General features: G+C 43.1%; 1 protein-coding gene across 4 annotated transcripts in view; it reads left to right on the forward strand.

The window, feature by feature from the left end:
- GRB10 (growth factor receptor bound protein 10) overlaps positions 1–16,718 on the forward strand; it is a 263,650-nt gene that overhangs the window by 141,647 nt on the left and 105,285 nt on the right. The window lies entirely within an intron of this gene.

Below are 16,718 nucleotides of genomic sequence, written 5' to 3' on the forward strand. Positions count from 1 at the left end.
TTTTACCAGAAAAAGAGAACCCTGAATTCATGTCATAATGCCAAAACAAAAGTGAAATTTTTCATATCGCTTGTGTAGTTGTTTCTCGTATGAAAAGTCCCATAACAGCTTTATTTCTTGTCCCTATTAATGAGGTTAGTTGTGACTTTTGAGAGTTCCTGGAGCATAACCAGGATCAGGTTATGGTTTAGACAAATACACATCAGCCCACGGGAAAGTCCTGCCTGGACCCTGAGCTCCTGGCGTGGGAGGCTAGCCTCCGGTCCCTCCCCTGCAGTCCCCCCTCCCTCGCAGCCTCACTGTGCTGCTCTGCCACTGCTCTGGCCTGCTGTTCTGAGCAGCATGGTAAGGGAGTGGGGGGATTGGATAAGGGGCAGGAGGTTCCAGGGAGCAGTCAGGGGACAGGGAGCAGAGGGTGGTTGGATGGGGCAGAAGTTTGGGGGGGGGAGAGTCAGGGAGCAGGGGGGGTTGGATAGGGAGTGGAGTCCTGGTGGGGGGCTAGGGGTGAGGGGGCGCACAGGGGACAAGGAGCAGGGGGGGATTGGATGTGTCGGGGGTTCTGAGTGGGGCAGTCAGGGGGTGGGAAGTGGGAGGAGGCGGATAGGGGATGGGGAGCCAGGCCATTTGGAGAGGCACAGATGTCCCTACCCGGCCCTCCATAGTTTCACAATGCCGATGTGGCCCTCAGGCCAAAAAGTTTGCCCACCCCTGCTGTAGAGAGTTGGGTTCTATACAAACTTAATTATATTAATTATGGAAGGGCTCACATTAAGTGTAACTGCTTTTAACAGCTTCAGTTGTAGTAGAGTGCTCAGCACTTCCTGAAAACCAGCCCTAAGTGCGATTAGTTTACTGCAACCGTTAACCTTGACAGTCAATACAATAATAAGGCACCATTAACAATGTACAATAGAATTGTTCACTTTTCTAAAAAATGCTGGAGATTTAGTTTCTCCATTTATTTGTCAAGATCAGCAAGATTTGAATTCCATGATTTGCAAACCTCCGAGACTACGTTAAGTTTTCAAAAGTAGTTTACGTTCTTGAATTTTTTTATAATCTGAGCCTATCCTTTTCAGGTTTTAAATTTGTTTCCCTAAAACCTGTGCTATGTGTTAGGGGTTGAACATACTCCTAGAGAGAGATTGCCGCAAACAGATATCCTGCACGCTGTATGCACTTGGTATTTCTGCGTGAATGTGCACACGCACACCATTTGTGGCCAGTAAATTCCATTTTTTGTTCACCTCAGACTGCCTTACCAGCAGTCGAACTAAAGCTTCCTTGTCTCATCCAAACTCCTTGACAGACTTGATTTAAATGGCATTCTGTGAAGCCATCAGTAAATATCCTTCTTTGTAACCAGATGTAGAACTTCTTCCAAAAAGTTACTGTCTTCTCAGGCTCATGTCGCAGAATTAGAATGTAAACCTGTTAATGCTTAATAGTGCTCAGTGAGGCCTGGGCTACACTGGGGGCGGGGAGGTCGATCTAAGTTATGCAACTTCAGCTAAGTGAATAACGTAGCTGAAGTCGATGTACTTAAATCTACTTCCCGCAGTGTCTTCACTGCAGTAAGTCGACAGCTGACACTTTCCTGTCGACTCTGCCTGTGCCTCTTGCCCTGCTGGAGTGCCGGAGTTGATGGGAGAGCACTTGGTGGTCTAGACGCGATAAATTGACCCCCGCTGGATTGATTCCCTGCCTGTCGATCCAGCGGGTAATGGAGACAAGCCCTGAGATAGTTAGGATCTTGATTATGTTGAAGACCTGGGAAGCCTCACTTTCTGATGCCAGAAGCCCTTTTCCTAGGTCAAGAAGTCTCCTGATACTCTGCATAGGTAAACGCTATGCTTTGCTTCTCTCCCCTCCACCCCCCATCTACTCCTGTTTTCCTAATGTGGATTTAATATAATTTAATTCAAGTGAATTTATAACACTAGTGTGATGACATTGGGAATACCATAAATAAATACATTCTGATTTGTCTTGGGTATTAGCTTAGTCACCTTCCATCATGATACTTTTATGATTCTCAGAACCATTGTCACTGTGTGCCCATGCATAATGTACACTTGCTCCTTGGCCTCAACCTTCTGAGATTTCTTGGAAATAATGTTCGAAGTGCTATGCTCTCTACGTGGGACAGCACTGGAAATATTTTGTCCCACGTAACTGGTATTCAGTATTTCTGCTTCGGCATTATGGTATCTGAAAAGGCCCATACATGGGCTCTATTTAGATATCCGCACTCTGTAACTTGTGTTCATCATTGTTTCGTACCTTCATTGTGCTCCAGCAAATTAAGGAGCGTACCCAGAGATCAGAATCTCCAGTAATTCCAACTATTTCTCTCATTTGTTACTATCCGTGATCACTTGAAGACTTACTTGGCACATGATATTTCTCTGCCTGAACTACTTTGAGTCCTGCAAACTACTCCAACATATTTAACAATTGTGGTTCAATGGAGGGTGTTCCATAATGTCAGTGGCTTTAAGGGCCACTTGAACAATAAAGCCGATATTTGATAAAATTAATAATATGCTATCAATTAGTAAGTAAAGGACAATTTTGGTGGACACAAAAACAGTGTTCCTTATGCTGCAGCAGGTGAATAGAAACTGTCAAGTCATGTCTCAAACCCACTTCTAGGTTTTCTGCTAAAATTGAAATAATCAGGGTAAATTTAGTTGGTATTTAGTTTGCAAGTGAACTTGCATGCTAACATGGATACATATTGTAATCATACTGTTTGTATAGGGAGCATGGACTGAGCAAAGGACTAGGAACCAGAAATGTCAGCATTCTAATCCTGACTCTCCCACAGATTGTGTGGCTTCTGACATTTCATTTAACTGCTGCACCTCCCCCTTTTTACAGTGCGAAAATAACCTAGCTTAATGCTTTTATAGCACTATGAAATTGTAAACAACTGTTAATACTAAATTACTACGTCAGGTTACAGGCTATTCTCTCTGGTATTATGATCTCCTCATGCACTACTCTGTAAACCTGCGAAAAGTGCAATCTTATCCAGTAACTACAGAGCAAAAGACCTTCAACACTGAACAGGTTCAGGGCTGGTTGGAATTCTTAAACAAAATGTTTGTATCACAAAATGCTCACTTGTGAAAACTGAAATATTTCATGGGAACGTACCAGTTTTGAGACCTCTTTCATTAGGAAAGGTTTCTTAGGTCCAGGATGGAATTTCTGGTCACAACCAGAGAGCATGAGCCTGGTGGTCCAGGCACTCACTCCAATGTGGGAATCCTAGCTCAGTTCTCTGCTCTCCCTGATTCACACCAGGTACTTGAACTTCTCCCACATACAAGGTGAGTGCATTAACCACTGGGCTATTGGTTATTCTGGAGTGGATGGGTCTCTTTCTTTTTCTCTTTCTTTCTCTCTTTTTCTTTTCGTGTGTGTGTGTGTAAAAGGGCAGAGGACTGCCTCTGGTGTGTGGGGGGGCTGAATGTGTAAAAGGGGAAGAGACTCAGGGGATAGATAGAGAGGTGGGAGGGCTTTACCCAGGCAGCTTCGACTTCAGTTTTGTTCCAAGGCTTCCGGTTCCTAGTTTCCCCTCTAGATCGTTCTGAGACTGGGAGCTCTGCCAGTACCACTCAGGGCTCTGGTGCCTCTAGAGAGCCTTTTCCACAGGTCCTCCTGCCCTGGTCCATGGACTTGGCTCTTTCCTCTAGGTTAGAGGGATTCCACAGCCCTCCTTCCTGGGACATGCTGTGATTGAAGCAAGCTTCTCCATCCCACCAATATCCAGGTTCCAGCCCTATTCCATGGAGCTTCCCTTGGTCCTTAACATACTACTTCCCCTTGTTTCTGGGGCATGGTAGCCTTCCTTTATGGGGCTTTGGTATGATTCAGTCAGGCTTCCCTAGCCAGCCAACCAGTCTCCCTCCTGGTTTGGGCTCCTATGGTTTGTGTGTATAAAAACGTCTTCTGTATTTTCCACAGTATGCATCCGATGAAGTGAGCTGTAGCTCACGAAAGCTTATGCTCAGATAAATAGGTTAGTCTCTAAGGTGCCACAAGTCCTCCTTTTCTTTTTTTTTTTCCAGGGAGTCACTCTCCAGTAATTCTCCTCTTCAGGCTGCTTTCCCTCTCTTTCCAATGGGGACTCACCTAACAGCAGGGTTTTATCATGTTAGAGAAACTATCTGATTAACACCTGGTCCCATCCCCCAGCTAGTCCGCTGCTCCCTTGAACACCTGCTTCCTTAAAGAGGCAATGCCATGGAATAGGGATTGGCTGGGCCCAGTCCCTGCCACCACTTAAAGGGAAACAACCATCTTGTTAGAGTGTACCAAGGGCAGCAAGCTCACTTACCACCAGCAGTACACGTACCACAGTTTGGGAAATCATGCTTCAGCAAATCTTTAACCCGAGCAGAAGTTCTGAAGGAATTTGGCCTGTTTAGAGCTGGATGAACTATTTTAGATAGTGACAGGTTTCAGAGTAGCAGCCGTGTTAGTCTGTATTTGCAAAAAGAAAAGGAGTACTTGTGGCACCTTAGAGACTAACACATTTATTTGAGCATAAGCTTTTGTGAGCTACAGCTCACTTCATCGGATGCATTCAGTGGAAAATACAGTGGGGAGATTTATATACATAGAGAAGATGAAACAATGGCTGTTACCATACACACTGTAACCAGAGTGATCTCTTAAGGTGAGCTATTACCAGCCGGAGAGCGGGGGCGGGGGGAGAGAAACCTTTTGTAGTGATAATCACACACCCCTGGAACCCTGACCAGGGGTATTTGATCTGCTACCCAAGAGCCATAAACCTGGAAATCCTGGATGCCTCATCATCTCAGGCATTGGCACCCTGACAGCAGGATTGTCTGGCTATGTAGACTCCCTCCTCAGGCCCTACGCTACCAGCACTCCCAGCTATCTTCGAGACACCACTGACTTCCCGAGGAAACTACAGTCCATCGGTGATCTTCCTGAAAACACCATCCTGGCCGCTATGGATGTAGAAGCCCTCTACACCAACATTCCACACACAGATGGACTACAAGCCGTCAAGAACACTATCCCCGGTAACGTCACGGCAAACCTGGTGGCTGAACTTTGTGCCTTTGTCCTCACCCATAACTATTTCACATTTGGGGACAATGTATACCGTCAAATCAGCGACACTGTGTTCTCTATGTATATAAATCTCCCTACTGTATTTTCCACTGAATGCATCCGATGAGGTGAGCTTTAGCTCATGAAAGCTTATGCTCAAATAAATTTGTTAGTCTCTAAGGTGCCACAAGTCCTCCTTTTCTTTTTATTTTAGATAGTGTATATTAGTTGTCTAATTTTGTGAAATGCTGCAACAGAACTTTCAGCATCCCCATTTGTTATGCTGTTGTATATGCCCACTCATTGCCATTTCATGTTTGACCCCAGTGAAAGTTAGGTTCTCTGAATGCAGCAGACTTAAGTTTCTATCAATCATTAGTTTACCAGCGGCTCTTAAACTACAACCCCTCCTCCCTTTTTATAAGTGAACAGCTTTGGTACAAGTGCTTCCAGTTCTAAATCATGCTTTCTGCCCATGGCCTGTACAAAAGTGATCAGACTCCTCTGAGGAATCTGAATCTCTTCTATTCCCTGTAAACTGGAAAAAGAGGGCACAAGTGAGAGCTTTATCTGAGAGCTCAGAAACCCTTGCCAAATGTATCTACCTAAATAAGCTCTTTCATACTACAGGCATTTCAAGTACTTGTTTGCAGCTGAATCATCCTTCCACAGAGGCAGGCATTTTTTTTTTAAAAAAAAAGGCTAAACGTTTGAGGGTGGGATAGCGGAATTGGGAGTACATTCCCTCAAATAAAGGGTCTTGCAACTTGCAGTTCTTGTATACAATTAGTTTTACAATAGCTATAAAAATAGTATTGTTTGCTATTTCCAATACACTTTTCTGGTATGAGTCACCTCCATGAGCAACAAGCACTTTGGACTGAAATCATTGTTTGATATTAATACTGGATGATCCCTCCATTTAGGGGTAAAGTGTGCAAGTACAGTCCTCAGACAATGGAAATTGGGGAGTATCTTCCTGTACCTCAGAAAATCTGTGTGACATACAATAGCACTTAGAGGAGATTTTGTAAGATTGAAGCCATTGAGAATAAAGAAGTAAGACATCAACAAACTGTAAAATTTGAAGACATGGAAAAGGCTGAAATGCTCAGGCTCTGTTTCAGTATTCAGAAAGCAGAATATTGTTTGAAAAAATGATTCAAAAATAGAAGATGGGGTAAAAAACCAAGCATTGAAATTATACAGTGTTTATTGAAGGGTTATTAAGGAAAGTGACGAAGTATATCAGAACAGTTATTTACCACCTTTAAAACCACAACGAGAAAAGGGGAAGTAATAGCGTGATTAGAATGGGACAACTAAAGTTGCACTTTTTTGTGGGGGATGGGGGAAATAATGGTGAAAGGGAGATTTGAGAAAACTGCAGGCCACTTCACCTCCACATAAAAATAAGAGCAATATTTTACACTTGCATAGTAATTTGTGGAGTGCCTTGGTATGTATGCTGAAGTACAGCTGTCTGTATACTGTCCAGTGGCAAAGGAGAGCACAAGGGCAATTGTAGCTAAGAGTGCTTTGGTGAAACTCTCATCATTTATGGGGTCTTTTACTAGACCCACCAGAAATTTTGATATTTTGACATTTTTGTCTTGATCCCCAATGAGAGTGAAAAGTCAAAATAACAAAACGTTCTGAGATGCGTTTATTTGGAAATATTTTGGGTAAATAGCAGTCTGCCTCTGCCGTGCCTCATGGAAGTTGTTGGAGTGGGAGGGAGCCTCATGCTCATGGTCTCCCCAGTAGTCTGACCAGACAACCCAGCCTATGTTCCCCTGATTTGCTACAGCCTTTCCCTCTGGTTGTGCTGCTAGAGGGGTGCTGCAGAAGTTAGTCTACCCTTCCCACAGGATGCTCATGAAGTTATTAATGCTATTTATCAAGCTTACCTATAGTGTCCAGCAAAGAGAGGTGGCTCGCCAGGTGGAAGGTAATGGAAATGCGCAGCAGGCTCCCAGTACAAATCAATTGAATGACTTTTATCTTTCAAACTTCAGAAGGGTTAAACCCATAAGCCTGAGCCGCTACGGTTTCTGTTCCCTTTTACTGCACTTCAGTCTCATTGTGAAAGCCCAGTTGTTTTTCTAGAAAATCATTAAGTAGCGTCAAACCCATCTCTAGAGGACAGTTGAAGGCGGTGGTTATGATTTTATAATGCATTGTATTTATACCTCCCAGTTACTTTTTTGAGAGGTCTCACAACTACTTACTATTCAGTATTTAGTAGTTGAACACAAGCAGCACTTTATCATAACTTCTTAAAAATAAATAATGTATTAAAGGTAAACTACTAGCATGTTCTTCATGTACAAACTGTCAAATTCTTCTTGCTGCCTATACAGATGCATTACAACTTCTTTTTCTTAGCACACATATACACTTTTCCTCTTCAGAGACTATTTCTGCTCTGCTGTGAAGTCTAAAATTCTGTATGTCACAGGAGTTCTTTACTTTCCTATTCAAAATAGAACGAACAGTGCTATACCTCACGCCATAGCCCGACTGTTTTATTAGGAGACAAGTGATATGATATGACTAGTCCTTAGGTCTGCCCTGTTCACATTAGAAGATCTTGCCAGCAGTTCAAGTGATATAGATGCTGGTTTTAAGCATATAAACAATCAATTTTCTAGATTTCCAAAGAGTGCTCACGGTCATTGAACTCTATTCTTAGGGCAGATTCCCAATTTAAATTCACACGCTAATAGCAAAAATGTGACTTTTGTAGGGTCAGTAGTATCTAGAGATAACAAAAACTCCCCCGCTAGCACACCATGTAGATCCATAAAATCCACTCTAGTGGACTATTTTGTGTGCTACTTTAAAGACTGGCATAGACATAGTTGGAATGGTACTTGCTAATCCCCCTTCTCCAGCATTCCTATTCCAATTCAATTGTGGAGTCATCGTAGATAGTTCTCTGAAGACGTCCGCACAGTGTACAGCGATAGTCAAAAAAGCAAACAGGATATTAGGAATCATTTAAAACGGGATCGAGAATAAGTCGGAGAATATCTTATTGCCCTTATATAAATCCATGGTACGCCCACATCTTGAATACTGCGTACAGCTGTGGTCGCTTCATCTCAAAAAAGATATACTGGCATTAGAAAAGGTTCAGAGAAGGGCAACTAAAATGATTAGGGGTTTGGAATGGGTCCCATATGAGGAGAGATTAGAGACCAGGACTTTTCAGCGTGGAAAAGAGGAGACTAAGGGGGGATATGATAGAGGTATATAAAATCATGAGTGGTGTGGAGAAAGTGAATAAGGAAAAGGTATTTACTTGTTCCCATAATATAAGAACTAGGGGCCACCAAATGAAATTAATGGGCAGCAGGTTTAAAACAAATAAAAGGAAGTTGTTCTTCACACAGCATATAGTCAACCTGTGGAACTCCTTGCCTGAGGAGATTGTGAAGGCTAAGACTACAACAGGGTTTAAAAGAGAACTAGATAAATTAATGGAGGTTAAGTCCATGAATGACTATTAGCCAGGATGGGTAAGGAATGATGTCCCTAGCCTCTGTGGAGAGGGTGGAGTTGGATGGCAGGAGAGAGATCACTTGATCATTACCTGTTAGGTTTCCTCCCTCTAGGGCACCTGGCATTTGCCACTGTCGGCAGACAGGATATTGGGCTGATGGACCTTTGGTCTGACCCAGTATGGCCATTCTTACGTTGTAAATAGCTTTAATTAGGGCTCTTTTTTGGCAGTATGGCCCATTCCTTTTGTGTACCTCCTCCCCCAAGCTTTGATTGGCTTACTTCCACAAATTTCTGACTTGCTGTCCACAGTGTTGACTTCTGTAGTTTGCTTCGACAGCCGCTGAGTGTGCTTAGTAATTATCAACACTCTGGATTGTCCTTCACTTCAGTACCTGGGGAAACACCAGTATTATCAGGGTGTGCTATTATTAGAGTTCAAGCCTGCTGAGTGGTGGTACGAATAAATCCTGAACTTAAAATGTAGAATGAAAAAGCAGTATATAAATGAAAAGCAGCATCACTTGCCCCATAACCTCAGCTGTGCCGAACACAATGCCATCCACAGCCTTGGAAACCACTCTGACATAATCAAAAAGGCTGACAAACGAGATGCTGCCATCATCATGAATAGGTCGGAATATGAACAAGAGGCTGCTCGGCAGCTCTCCAACACGAGTTTCTACAAGCCATTACCCTCCGATCCCACTGAGAGTTACCAAAAGAAACTACACCATTTGCTCAAGAAACTCCCTGAAAAAGCACAAGAACAAATCCGCACAGACACACCCCTGGAACCCCAACGTGGGGTATTCTATCTACTACCCAAGATCCATAAACCTGGAAATCCTGGGCACCTCATCATCTGAGGGATTGGCACACTGACCACAGGATTGTCTGGCTATGTAGACTCCCTCCTCAGGCCCTACGCTACCAGCACTCCCAGCTATCTTCGAGACGCCACTGACTTCCTGAGGAAACTACAATCCATCGGTGATCTTCCTGATAACACCATCCTGGCCACTATGGATGTAGAAGCCCTCTACACCAACATTCCACACAAAGATGGACTACAAGCCGTCAAGAACACTATCCCCGATAATGTCACGGCTAACCTGGTGGCTGAACTTCGTGCCTTTGTCCTCACCCATAACTATTTCACATTTGGGGACAATGTATACCTTCAAATCAGCGGCACTGCTATGGGTACCCGCATGGTCCCACAGTATGCCAACATTTTTATGGCTGACTTAGAACATCGCTTCCTCAGCTCTCGTCCCCTAATGCCCCTACTCTACTTGTGCTACATTGATGACATCATCATCATCTGGACCCATGGAAAAGAAGCCCTTGAGGAATTCCATCATGATTTCAACAATTTTCATCCCACCATCAACCTCAGCCTGGACCAGTCCCCACAAGAGATCCACTTCCTGGATGCTACGGTGCTAATAAGCGATGGTCACATAAACACCACCCTATACCGGAAACCTACTGACCACTATTCCTACCTACATGCCTCCAGCTTTCATCCAGACCACACCACACGATCCACTGTCTACAGCCAAGCTCTAAGATACAACCGCATTTGCTCCAACCCCTCAGACAGAGACAAACACCTACAAGATCTCTATCCAGCATTCTTACACTACAGTACCCACCTGCTGAAGTGAAGAAACAGATTGACAGAGCCAGAAGAGTACCCAGAAGTCACCTACTACAGGAGAGGCCCAACAAAGAAAATAACAGAACGCCACTAGCCATCACCTTCAGCCCCCAACTAAAACCTCTCCAACGCATCCTCAAGGATCTACAACCTATCCTGAAGGATGACCCATCACTCTCCCAGATCTTGGGAGACAGGCCAGTCCTTGCTTACAGACAGCCCCCCAACCTGAAGCAAATACTCACCAGCAACCACATACCACATAAAAGAACCACTAACCCAGGAACCTATCCTTGCAACAAAGCCCGTTGCCAGCTGTGTCCACATCTATTCAGGGGACACCATCATAGGACCTAATCACATCAGCCACACTATCAGAGGCTTGTTCACCTGCACATCTACCAATGTGATATGTGCCAGCAATGCCCCTCTGCCATGTACATTGGCCAAATTGGACAGTCTCTACGTAAAAGAGTAAATGTACACAAATCAGACATCAAGAATTACAACATTCCAAAAACCAGTTGGAGAACACTTCAGTCTCTCTGGTCACTCGATCTCTGACCTAAAAGTCGCAATATTACAACAAAAGACTTCAAAAAGAGATTCCATCAAGAGACGGCTGAATTGGAATTTGCAAACTGGATACAATTAACTTAGGCTTGAATAAAGACTGGGAGTGGATGGTCATTACACAAAGTAAAACTATTTCCCCATGTTTATTCCCCCTCCCCACCCCCCACTGTTCCTCAGACTTTGTCAACTGCTGGAAATGGCCCACCTTGATTATCACTACAAAAGGTCCACCCCTCACCTCCCCCCCCCCCCCCGCTCTCCTGCTGGTAATAGCTCACCTTACCTGATCACTCTGGTTACAGTGTGTATGGTAACACCGATTGTTTCATGTTCTCTATGTATATAAATCTCCCCACTGTATTTTCCACTGAATGCATCCGATGAAGTGAGCTGTAGCTCACGAAAGCTTATGCTCATATAAATTTGTTTGTCTCTAAGGTGCCACAAGTACTCCTTTTCTTTTTGCGAATACAGACTAACACAGCTGCTACTCTGAAACCTATAAAAATTGAGTGGTCAGTAGGAGACCTTGCCATTGGTACTGAAAAAATCAATGCCAAAAGCAGCCAGATTTCCATGAGTCTTTGCTCAATGCCAACAGCATTTATATAACTTACTGCAGCCATCATCAGTGCAAAAAAGGTTTACTGTAATTGCATGTGATGGTGAGCATCTACTTCCCGACTAGCCTTATTTATTGTACCTTCCTCCTTATTTCAGATAAATCCATTCCTATTACGTTGTGTCTAATCTTGTTATCTTTATTACTTCCAGGACACAGTATATAAAACAGCTTACAGAGAGGTTTGGCCTTCTCCTTAGTTTATATGCCCACTTTCTAAGCCCATTGACTGAGAGAGCTGCTTAAAACAAGAACTGAACAAAGAAGAGAATGTGCTATTTTTAGTTTAGAAAAAAAAATAAATCTGGCCCTAGAGGTTTGAATCAAATTACATGAGGAACAAATTGACCAGTAATTGAGTTAACTGGAAAATTCTGTACATAAGGCTGCTAGTGATTTGATAAGAGAAGAAACAGACCAAAAGCCATTTAGTGTGCACGTGGGTGGGTGTTTTTTCTACTTATTTTCCCTGGCTGACCGGCTATCCTTTTGGGCATCTGTTCTTATCTAGATATGTTTTTACTAAGTGGAAACTCTCAACATGAGGGAATCAGCCCCCCATAACTTTATAATAAGAACTGTGATCCTCATTCTGCAAACATTTCAGCACATGCATAATTCTACTCCTGTGACTTAAGTGGTACTAAGTTAAGTAAAGAAGCATATGTGCTCAGTGTTTGCAGGCAAGAGGACCAAATCTGACTGTAATCCAGCTGGGTTAAATCTGAATTTTGATAATCATGCTTCAGGGCAGGGAACACAGATGACCTCTTGAGGTCCCTTCTAGCCCCACGTTTCTATGTTTGTATTAAGAGGTAAGGGTAAGGTCTTTCGGGCAGAGACCATCTTTCACGGTTGTACAGAGTTTAGCAAAATGGGGCTGGTGCCTTTAGGCAACTCAATAATGTAAATAAAAATAATCTTTCACCATCACCCTTTTAAAATGAGCCAAAAGTTGGAAAGTGCTAAAATTTTGTGTGGGGGTGGTGGGAGAATGGAGGTGAGGTGAGCTTTTCAGTGACCTAGAGAAACGACAGGTTCTGAAAACTTCTAAGAGCTACCACCATATTTGCAATGGATCCTGGAGGCATACTGAAGGGGGAATGACTTTTGGTGCTCCATGTTTGTGAAGAAGACAGGAGGTGGAGCTAGTCCACTTAACTTCGGACCAACACCCTTAGTAAGCTGGAACTATTTAAACTCAAGACAGCTGAGAAATTATCGGTTTGTATTTCAGGTGAAGTGGAGAGTTTCATGGCAGGTTTTGGCTCAAAAGGAGACAAACTGTTGATTGAAGAATTTATTTTTATCTCCAGTTTCTCCACGAAGGTTCATAAGGTCTGAATTTGAACTCTTGTGTTAGTATTCACTTCTTAGTTGTTCTTGTTTTTATTTTATTAAGTAATCTCTGTGCAAATAATGCATCTAATGGCTAGTGTAAGATTCTGACTTTCTTTGACCAGTTACCCTTCCAGCATGAGAAGGTGATTGCCTTTTTAAAATTTATTCTCCATCTGGGTGGATCAATTTTAAATTACAAGATTAGTTAATACTAACTCTCTCTAAAGTGTTCCAGTGGCTTTTTTAAAAAAAAAATCCTTCAAATCCTCAAGTTCAAAATCCTGTGTGTACAAATCAGTTCTAGTGATAGGATGTTTCTCTAGTGGGTCCCTTCAAACTCTTTATCATACAAGTGGGAAACAAATGAGAATCTCTTAATTTGGGGTCATAGGTAACTGAGTGTTTACATCTTGCTGTCTAGTTTTTTCCTGACTTGCATTTCCATTTCTTGGGAGCTAATACTCTTGCGTCACCTCTCCATGTATAAGTGGTCAAAGTATTGAGCACACTCTATACAAATGTACCCTCTGTCATCACACAGCTGTATGTGTGTCCTAGGTTCAGTGCATCCTCTCGTGTTTATCGCACACGCATCTGCCAAATGAAATACCACAACTCAATTTGTTTTATTTAAACGGTGTTGAGTGTGGTGCTGCTAGGTGCCTACTGCATCAGTCATTTATTTGGGAGGATAGGTATTCCATTCAATGAGTGCACATCTCCTAATGATCTAAACAATGCAACTGGTGCACTTTGATAGACACTTTAACTTTTTTCTGCACCGACTCTGACACCCATTCCCAACAGCAGAACTGGCGATTTATGTTTGTGCAGCTACTCCGGTTGTGATGCCGTCTTGCATTGCTTGGAACAGCCGTTTCCCTCATATGTCAGATATAAAATCAGGTCTAACACCACTGGTCTCCCTAGTTTTCTAACGGGAGGAGTAGGATAGAAATAGCCCTTGGCATGTGTAGGGGTAGGTACCATAGATTAGTTAAGAGGTGGTGTCTGATTCACTTCTTCCCGCCCTCCAACCCCCAAGGGGAAATCTCTGGAGATACGTGTCTTTGAAATGATATCACCTATTATTATGGAAACCTCCCCAAAGCAAGTAATCTCTACAGCCTTTAAAATACATTTTAGCCTGGATGATGAATCAAGCTCTTCATCTTAGTCTCCAACTTCAGACTTCTCATGTAAATTCAGCGCTCCATGGAACCATTGCTAATCTTGCCCCTCTGATATTAAAAAAATAGTTCTGCCTTTAAATTAAGCTGACGGTAAAAGCTGAAGAGGATCAAATTCTGATGCTTTTGTGTCGCCAAAGTAGAATATTAAATAAAAATATGGTCTCTTGGCGAGTAAAATCAACCCCTAAACTGTAAACCTAATTGATCCGCTCTAGTGGGAAAAACTGAGTTTATGATAGCCTACATTTTATATTGTTTTTTTCTAGCCTGTTGTACAGGTCTCCTATTTACTGTCACTAAGGTAGCACTTCAACAAGCATGCCATCCCCAGTAGTAGTCTCAAGTACCAAATGGTATCAAATGTCTTTTCAGAAGTCCTGTCTATTTGGGGTGACATGCTCCTTCCTTTATGGACTTTCAGATACCTGTGTTGAGCTTTACTGGGGTTCTCTTTGATGTTTCCTCTGCAAATGAACTGATCCATAATCTACTGCTAGTGGTGTATCTCCACTACCTGTGTAACGAGTTAGAAGTCTGCATCATCCTTTTTCTTCCTGTGCAATAGCACATGAACTACTTGGACGGTGGAAACTTAATTAACCGTGGTGGAGGAATTAGGGTTCCAAGTTGTATAGTCCCTTCTCAATGGCTTATCTGCTTCACGGAGTTAACAGCCCTCAACTTGAGTTGTGCAGACCATAATATTTGGCTATTCTCTCCTTAGTTTAATGAACTGAAGTTAATTCAGAGCTCTTGGTATGGGCTCACAAGTTGGCTGGAAAAACATTGTTAGGATCCTGTGACAGTTGTTAACCTTTTTTCACTCTTCGTTTCAGTGCTAAATTTGTGCCAAATGTCAAGATCCTAGCTCAGAGGACAAATAGAAATGAATACTGTCAGCTGGGGACTTGTTGCTAACATTTATATTACACTTCATAGATAAGGCTCAGCACTGGGAGTCAGGTGCCCTGGGTTATTTGCTCTGCCACACACCTCCTGTCCCTCCTGGGGCTCTACTTTGTCTGCCCTTTGGACTGGGGTCATGATTCCCACCTCGAGGAGACCTACTCCCATTGGTGGGGAAGGGATAGCTCAGTGATTTGAGCATTGGCCTGCTAAACCCAGGGTTGTGAGTTCAATCCTTGACGCGGGGGGGGGGGGGCATTTAGGAATCGGGGGCAAAAATTGGGGATTGGTCCTGCTTTGAGCAGGGGGGTTGGACTAGATGACCTCCTGAGGTCCCTTCCAATGCTGATTATTCTATTCTATGACATGATCTCACTGAGCTGGCACACTATAAAAATAGAGTGTAGGTATGGCAGTGCGAACTATGGGAGGAGAGGTTTCAGAGTAGCAGCCGTGTTAGTCTGTATTCGCAAAAAGAAAAAGGAGGACTTGTGGCACCTTAGAGACTAACACATTTATTTGAGCATAAGCATTCGTGAGCTACAGCTGACCTCATCAGAGATCGGTTCTTGGGGAGGCTATCTATCTGGGACCCTAGATACATATGTGGGCTGGCTACCCTTCCCCCGCTTGTGCCTCCATGGAATGTAGCTATCTTTAGCACTGTAGCAGGATGAGAGCTAGCACTAGTATATCTCCTAGCTCGAAGTGTAGACACACCCTTGGTGACACACTCGGATATATTTAACTAACCTCAGGGGTGTGAGAGCCTTTTTGGAGGTGCTGTAATTAAATGTTAGAATGCTACTGTGGGCACTTGAATCGTCTTGGGACTAAAATCACTTTTAGAGTTGGAAAGTTGTTTCTCTCTGTCAGAGCTGGCGCTCGGTATAAGTAGTCTAAGCAATTGCTTAGGGCCCCGAACAACTCCAGGGGGCTCCCTATTCGCTTTTCTTGGAATGTGTTGTGTGGTTTAGGGCCCCCCATAATATTCCTGCTGAGGGCCCGCAATGGGTTAGCACCCCCTCGGCTCAGTGTAGACTTTTCACCTCTTCCTGGAGGGGGTTATTCATTCAAGACCCTGCTGTCTGCCTCTTTAGCCCTGTTTCCCAACTCCAAATATTGAGGTACCTGCAAAAGTTCAATCTGAAATATGAAAAGCAGTTGTCTTGGTACAAGAGGGTGCATGTTTATATTTTGTAACAATTCTTAATGGACTTGTCTAGCTGCTTGCTTGCTATGCTGTTTGGTTTTTAATTCCTTCTCAGCTTTGTTAAACCTTATTTTCAGAAAGAAAATTAGTGTCCCTGCATGGGGGAATACTTAAAATTGGCAAGAGAGCAAATTACAGACAAAGCTTTATAGCATTAATCTAGTCTCCGGTTGCTAATTGTACAAAGCCACGCTCCTTGCTCTTTCACAAATGAACGTCTTGGGAGAAATGCAGATACTCTGCCTATACATCAGTTTTCCAACTTAAAGGGTTACTGTCAATTTAAATAGCTCAGACTGAAGTCTGATTTTTAACTAGTAGTGGTATGTGCAGCCCTTAAGGGTGCTCTGACTGAAAGAGGACAGTATCTTCTTCTTCATCTGTTGATTTACTTCGATGAAACTGAAAATACCGTCAAGTGCCTACTTTAACTGTACTTCCAAACCTCTTAGTGTGGATCTTTCACAAGGGGAACACAAATACTTTCAAAAGAGAATTTGGTTGTAAGTAATAAAAATTGGCATGAAGAATCAAGGGTAGGTATCATGCCTGAAACGGTTACTGTTACTACTACTACTTTTGCACCTAAATTATGGA

Source organism: Lepidochelys kempii, chromosome 2 (genome assembly GCF_965140265.1).
Source record: "Lepidochelys kempii isolate rLepKem1 chromosome 2, rLepKem1.hap2, whole genome shotgun sequence".
Taxonomy (NCBI): Eukaryota; Metazoa; Chordata; order Testudines; family Cheloniidae; genus Lepidochelys; species Lepidochelys kempii.